Genomic DNA, 7384 nt, shown 5'->3' with positions numbered 1-7384 from the left:
ACACCCACTGGGAAGGCTGTAAGGAAAAAAGAGAGAAAGATAACCAGTGCTGGAAAGGATGTGGAGACATTGGACCCTTTGTACGTTGCTGCTAGGAATGTAAAATGGTGCAGCTGCTTTAGAAAATAGTCTGGCAGTTCTTTAAAAAGTTAAACAGAGTTTCCACTCTTGGTTGTATGCCCAAGAGAATAGAAAACATATCCATGAAAAACTTGTACATGGATATTCATACATTCTTTTTTGTTGGTTTAATATTGTTTATTAGCACAGTAACAAATGTAGACTTAAGTAGTCTGCGTCATATAACCAATCCTCTGAGCAACTCCTATTCCACACATTACAGCTAACAGCTTCAGGTATTTTACTACAGGTTTTCACAGGTCCTGATTCAAACCTCTAATCTTTTCACAATAAAGCAGATTGTCATATAAAATAAAATACATAATGACTCATTTCCTGTATGGTCTTATAGACGCATGTCCATTTACTATATATGAGATGACAGTCTCTAAAAATGGTTAAATATCATTATTCCTTTCCAAGAAGGGAAAACAAGTTTCAATTTTTTTAAGCAAAAAAGTATGTAGTTTTGGAAGGACTTCACATAAAAGGCCATGTGTGTGACCTGTACAAAATTAAGCTGTTTTAAACTTACAGACTACAAGCAACTGAATCCAAAGCTCTATTCTCTGTGCTACATTTCAACTTATATTGCAGAACTAATGACAATTTTAAATGTTGCTAATACCAATTCTGTCTACTATAGCAACATACCTTAAGTTACAACAAAATCTTGGGAAAGAAGACTGTATAACGTCTGTTATAGAAATACCCTACTCTCTACCAACTCCCACCCTCCCTCACTCCTTCAAAATATCTCTGTGACAGACAAATAAAGTAAGAATTGTGAAAACCCAATTTATGTAGCGTATCTCTTGGTCCACTGTTAGGCCATTCTGTCATGTTCTGCTCTGTTGGTCATATACTGAGTGGCAATACTTCTCACCTAGGGGTCGACAGGATTACAGACTGTAAGAAGTGAGCAGGTAGAAAGGAGGACTATAGAAATGCTTAGTGCTGGACTCCACTTATCGTTCAGTATGTCCAAGCCAATAACTCCTTGACTGTTATTCCAGTGATAGATTCTTGTCTGAAATGGAACCTTTGGAAGCTTGAAGGGGTGTTCCGGTGTAAAAGTGATATCAAGGAAGAATATACCACTCTCGTACACAGATGCTGGCGGCTCTAGGATGGTTGATCTTCATTCATAGATGTTATCGCCTTTGGGACTAGCGCTGCAGTTAGCTGGAGAAGCTAAAGCGGAATCTGCCAGTTCCTTCTGAATCCTCTTACTCATTCCCTCTGTTCTTGGGGGGTGTTTGTTTCTTTCTCAGTTTGCTGGTTGGAGGATGAAGATGAGGACGAGCTGGTGCTGGTCCTCCAATCGTCATCGGACATAGGAAGCCCCCCATCTCACCCCCCAGACAGCCCCGCTTTTTGGGTCTGGCTCCTTGTGCTGCTGTGGCAGCTGTTCTCATACATTCTTACTGACAACTAGAGGCCCAGCGTGCGATTGAAATCACGTGAGGAGGCGCCCCACCTCCTGCTGTGCGAGGAGGCACCCCGCGGGCCACTGTGGGAGTCAGGCCAGACTGGCGCTGCAGGGGGCCAGGACCCGCGCCTGACTTGCAGCTTCCCCCGGTCCCCCTGCCTGTGTCCGCTCTGGGCCGCCAGAGCCACCACGCCGGCGTGGGCAGGCCCCCTGTCTCTGTCTCCATCTCTGCTCTGGGCCTCACCTGCGCGCAACCTCCTCCTGTCCGGGCGTGACCCATTACGGCATCCCAGCCTAATTTGCATATTACCTCTCTCTCTATAGATAGATGATAGATAGATAGATAGATAGATAGATAGATAGATAGATAGATAGATAGATAGATAGATAGAGATAGAGATAGAGAAAGAGATAGAGATAGAGATAGATAGCCAGAAAGTGGAAACAATCCAAATGTCCATCAATTGTTCAGTGGATACACATGTTCTTAATGCTTCCTTATTTTCTGAAATGATCTTTCTCTGTCCCAAATCCAGAATCAGCCATTTCTCCAAGGAGCCCTGACTTCTTTCATGATTGAGAAATGAAATTTAAAAACCAAAATCTGGGCACCAGGTGTGTTCTTTGCTACTGGGCTTTAGTTACTTCTAGGCACCGTCAGTGGACAGGGTCAGGCTTTCTGGTACTAGTTTTTTTTAAAACTAGCCCGGCCATCATGGCTCAGTGGTTGAGCATCAATTTATGAACTAGGAGGTCACAGTTCGATTCCCAGTCAGGGCACATGCCTGTGTTGCAGGCTTGATCCCCAAATAGGAGTCAGCTGATCAATGATTCTCTCTCATCATTGATGGTTCTATCTCCCTCTCCCTTCCTCACTGAAATCAATAAAAATATATTTTAAAAACACATTCTAACTGATTAACTTTTAAGATACCCACCCAACCACTATAGTTCTCCCTGGTCTAATGTCAGATGAATATTTATAAATTTCCAGTGGTGGCATCCCACATACTAGAACCTCAGGGAAGCAAATTGCATGGTAATCTATAGAAAATGGTGGAACGTGTAGTGAGAATGAGAAATAAGCTTTTGTTATAGACCACTGAAATTTGGGTTCATTTGTTACAACCACATAATCTAACCTATCCTGACTATTGGAATAATTAGGCACAAAGCACTGGGCTAGGTATATATAATCATTTTAATATAAAATAGCAAGAAGTATTAGAAAATTAAAATCTTATGTTCTTTCACATAAATCAGTAAGGCATCAAAAGAGCAAAAGACTGATCAGAGCTCAAACTGGAAAAATTTTCTAAAAGGCACCTGGTACTTATATCTGACATAATAAGGGCCAGTCTCTATATAACAGAAGTTGAAAACTGAAGAGAAATGGACTAACAAGGGTCATGTTTTCCATATAAAAATCACTTCACTAGAATATGAGGACTCCATGTTACTGTACATATTTATGAAGAAAACAGAATTCTTAATAGAGCCTTGGGCATCTGCTCCTATCCTGCAGGGAAAGCACTCCCAGAAGCAAGTAGACAACATTTGCCTAGAACCTGCTATTATTATACTCTGTGCATATGGTAGCTAAAAACTCATTAGTTCTGTAATTCTGGCTGAAGTTGGCAAGCCACCTCCAGAAATATTTTATACAAGCAAAGGGACAGATGGCAATTTCCTTTGTTATAGGATGAGCTGGTCAGGGCAGTGGTCAGGCACACAAAACTCATCCAGATAAAAGTAAAACTGCCCTTACATAAAGTAATTTATTTGCAGCTTCTGATAAATTAATCTTCATGTGGGTGACTTCATTTTCGTCATCCAAGAATACATTATTAGTCAGATTTACATAATTTCTTTCAAAATAAGATTACCAAATATATTTCAGTGGCCATCATGAGGTAGATATATAATTATTTTGGAGCAGCAAAAAAAGAGGGTAGTCATTTTACTTTAATTTCCCTCTCACAACTATTTGTCTGTTTTTCTTTCCAGTAACACATTACCATCTTCTTCTTTTAGTAAAAATGTCCCCATAATACTTTGAGGCTCCCTACCATTATCCATGTGCTTTAGGTAGAGCTGGCCCCCACATCCATCCCCAGGACTAGTGATGAATACATGACCCAAACCTGGTCAATCAGAATACTGAATCTCCTGCCCTCATGACTGGTTCAGAGATAAGCATGTCACCCAACTTGGGCCAATGAGAGTTTTCCTCCAGTTTTGCACTGGAATTATTAAGAAAGAGGTACTTTCCTTCCAACGGATAGAATGTAAGCCTGCAGTTGCGTTTAGAACCTTTGCTATCATTTTTAGGAGAGCTTGTTGACAATACAGAAGGAAGCAGAACCAAGAGATTCCTGGCTTCATCTTTTGTGTACCTGGGTCCAAATAAGCCACCATACACTGGGCTTTTTAAGTTACATGAAGAAGTAAATTCCTTTTGTTTTGTTTTAAGCTGTTGGATTTCTTTTATTTGCAATCATAAGAGTTCTGACTAATGCACCCATTCTGATAGGACAAACAACCAGAAAAATATTATAGTTCTCCCTGGTCTAATCTCTATGACTTAGTAATTGAGCCAGAAATGAAATACAAATAAAATTTCTTCCCAATATACTAGTACATTTTCCCAAAGAATCTCAACCCATTTACAGACCTCAGAGACCAATATGGAGAATGTGAGGCTCTTTAGAAGAACACGTAACACTTGTTAATAGAATTAAAAATATCATTGACTCATTGACTTTTCCTGAGAATAGGCTATGTGCCAAGAACTGTATGAGGCATTTTATAGCTTTATCTTATTTAATATTCACAACTCTTTTATTAGTTTGGTATTATTATACCCAATTTACCAATGGGGGAGTTGAGGCTCAGATAGATGAATTTTCCTGAGGTGATTCAGATCATAGATGACTGCTCCAGCATTTAAACTCATATCTTTCTGGCTCAAAATCTGTGTTCTTCTAAGAAAATTGCCTATCTCTTTTCTTATGTCATATTATGTCAATATTGACCTATTTGTCAATGCCTGCCTATTCACCCCTGCTTTTTGGTCTCCCTCCTCCTGAGGTCCTAACTGCATAGACCAGAAATGGACACCTGATGTGGGCATTAGATCCACTTGGGAAGTTAAGGAAGGAAGTTTCACTCAATGGTAGGTTCTTGAGCTGACAAGGCATATATGTTATCTGTAAGACACACTTTTCCAGCTTAAAGAACAATATGGTCTTATATCTTTCATTTTTCCAATAATTTACTGAAGTTCTCACATCTTCTTTTCCAGGATCTCCCCTGTAAGGACTTCCCACTGAATTGTCCAAGACTCTCAGGGGCATTCTTGGTGCAAAAAAATCCATCCTGTCAAACTTCAAAAAGAAAGAATTGGAAATCTGATTAGTTCACTGGCATTATTAGTCTGATCCCTACCACATAGCATCACACCTCAACACTGGTCTTGTGCAGGATGATGGATACTTATCTGTCTTCATTAGCCCAGAGTCTCATGCTTGGCCTGAGATCAGAGCTTTCTTGACTTTCATTCATTTATTCAGCACAATGCCAGGAGAGCTGGGTTTCTCCGAGAATCCTGAATTTTGTGTTTAGTTCTGGCCACCCTAGAACTCACCCTTCCTTTTTGGTGCCATTTCTTTCGGAAACGGTAGCACTCTGTTCTGCCAGAGGGCAGGACCACTTCTGTTGACCCTGATAGGCTAGTGGATTTCAATTCTAAGGAAAAAATGGGAGCCACATGGCATCCATAACCCAGGGCCAATATCCTGGTCTTAACCTGAGCAAATGGCAACTTCAAGATCTTATTACTCTGGCTTTGAAGTTTTGGCTTCATTTCCAGAATTGTTTTATTTCTCTTACATTTTTATTCATTTATTCCATTTAAAAATGATTCAGTAATATTTTACCCAGCATTTCTATGTGTTTATAGTGGGAAGAGGTTCTCTGTCAATTCTATTGTCAATGTTGATGAATTGGAACAGTCCAGAATCCTCTTTACTCTTCTGTGAAATCATGAAGAATAAATGAAGAGTCAACTGCTTTCCACCGAGAACCTAGCATTGAGAATCAAAGAAGAATATTCCCTTCCAGCTAAAATCACTATGTGACTTAAGATCAGTGCAATTTAAATGTGACAACTTATAGATTAAAAGGTTCCATAAAAGTGAATGATGCCACTGAGAAAGGACATGCAATTGTCCACATTGTGTAGAGGATGAGCTGAGACTCAGAAGTTAAATAACTTGCCCAAAGTTAAAATGACAGTAAGTGGGAGAACCAAGGCGTTAAACCATGATTCTGAGACCAGAGAGCAAACTTTCCCTACTGTGTTGCCTCTTAGGAAATTGTAATCTTTATAACAAGAAGAGACATTTTAAAAGGTAAAAATTAAAGAATCAGAATACATATATGTAAGGGCTAAATTGTGTAGTACAGAAAAAAACATAAAAGGAAGATATCAATGTGGGGTATATATGACCCCTTTCATTCCTGTTGAGAGAAACCAAATAGTTGCATGTCAGTTGAATCCATTCCTCACAGAAAGAATTACCTGTCGAGTACAGTTTTGGAAGAGCTCAGCAGATGGCATTCCAAATTAGAGATGCCCACATGGGCTGTGAAGGCTATAATGGATTTCAAATGTCTATGGCTATCTCTCTGGCAAATGACATTGCTGTGACAAGGTGGATTCTTTTTTTTTTTTTTTGTCTGTGGCTGTATTCACTTGTAAAGAGAGACACATTTGCCTTACATGGATAGGATCTAAATCTGTGTAGACAGATTGTGTGTGGTAGTTGACCACTGATATTGGGTGATTCTGAGGTTACTGGTGCTCTAGCTAAATTTATTGCCCCTAGTATCCCCACTTATTTCTTCATAAGGTAAAAAGGTCTGATTTTTCCAGGGAAATATGCTGTTTCCTGATGGAAAGCTGATGAGAAGAAAGGTCTTGGGTTTTAATTCTAATGCTCTTGGCTGTATATTACAGAAAACCCAACTGAAAGTGGCTTAGACAGTAAGGAATTTCATTTTCTTCATAGGAATTCCAGAATAGAGTGATTTCCAGGTTGGTTAATTTAAGAGCTCAACAGTGTCATCAAAGACTCTGGCCCGTTTCATGTTTTCTTGTTCCAAACCTAGAGATTTGGTTTTTGTACCCTCACTTGTCTCATCATGGTTGCAATATGGCTGCCTCATCTCCAGGCATCTTCCCCTCATACAGCAAGGTTGAGACTTCAAAAAAGGGCAGTGATTGTTTCCTCCCAGTTGGAGAAAAACCTCTCCTGGAAGCTACTACTCACCCCAGAAAAGTTTCTTTCAAGTCTCATTTGCCAGAATTTTTTTAGATACTCATTTCTAAGGAATCAATGGCAAAATAAATAAATAAATAAATAATTTCCCCAATGAATCTTGCCAATAGAGAGTTACTTTTTGGGGCTGGGGATGGGTTCCTTCACTGAGCATGAGGCCATGATAAGATGAACAAAATCGGGGTTTTATTGGAAAGCAATATGGAAGGGACTGTGTCTATTGAAAGGCAACCAATAATATGTGCCACACTTAAGTCCTGTTGGACTGGGGAAATGTGCTAACAATTACCTTGGTCAATTGGTTGAATAAGGAGGACTATCATTTATTTGCCACCATTTTGGAGCAGAAATACTTTATCTTTTTTAGTTCATGAAACTTGAGCCTAAATATATATATTTAATTCTTACTCAAGGACATGTTTTTGAAATTGATTTTTAGAAGATGAGTAAGAAAGAGATACATCGATGTGAGAGAGAAATATCAATCAGT

The 7384-nt window shown here is 39.4% G+C and overlaps 1 pseudogene across 1 annotated transcript; it reads right to left on the bottom strand.

The window, feature by feature from the left end:
- Window positions 1-919: 919 nt before the first annotated feature.
- LOC307106211 (ubiquitin-conjugating enzyme E2 E1-like) lies at window positions 920-1458 on the bottom strand (annotated as a pseudogene). The gene has a single exon. The product of its transcript is annotated as a ubiquitin-conjugating enzyme E2 E1-like (transcript).
- Window positions 1459-7384: the final 5926 nt, after the last annotated feature.

Source organism: Cnephaeus nilssonii, assembly GCF_951640355.1.
Source record: "Cnephaeus nilssonii genome assembly, chromosome: 10".
In the NCBI taxonomy this organism is placed as follows: domain Eukaryota; kingdom Metazoa; phylum Chordata; class Mammalia; order Chiroptera; family Vespertilionidae; genus Cnephaeus; species Cnephaeus nilssonii.
This window is presented reverse-complemented; position numbering and strand designations above follow the sequence as displayed.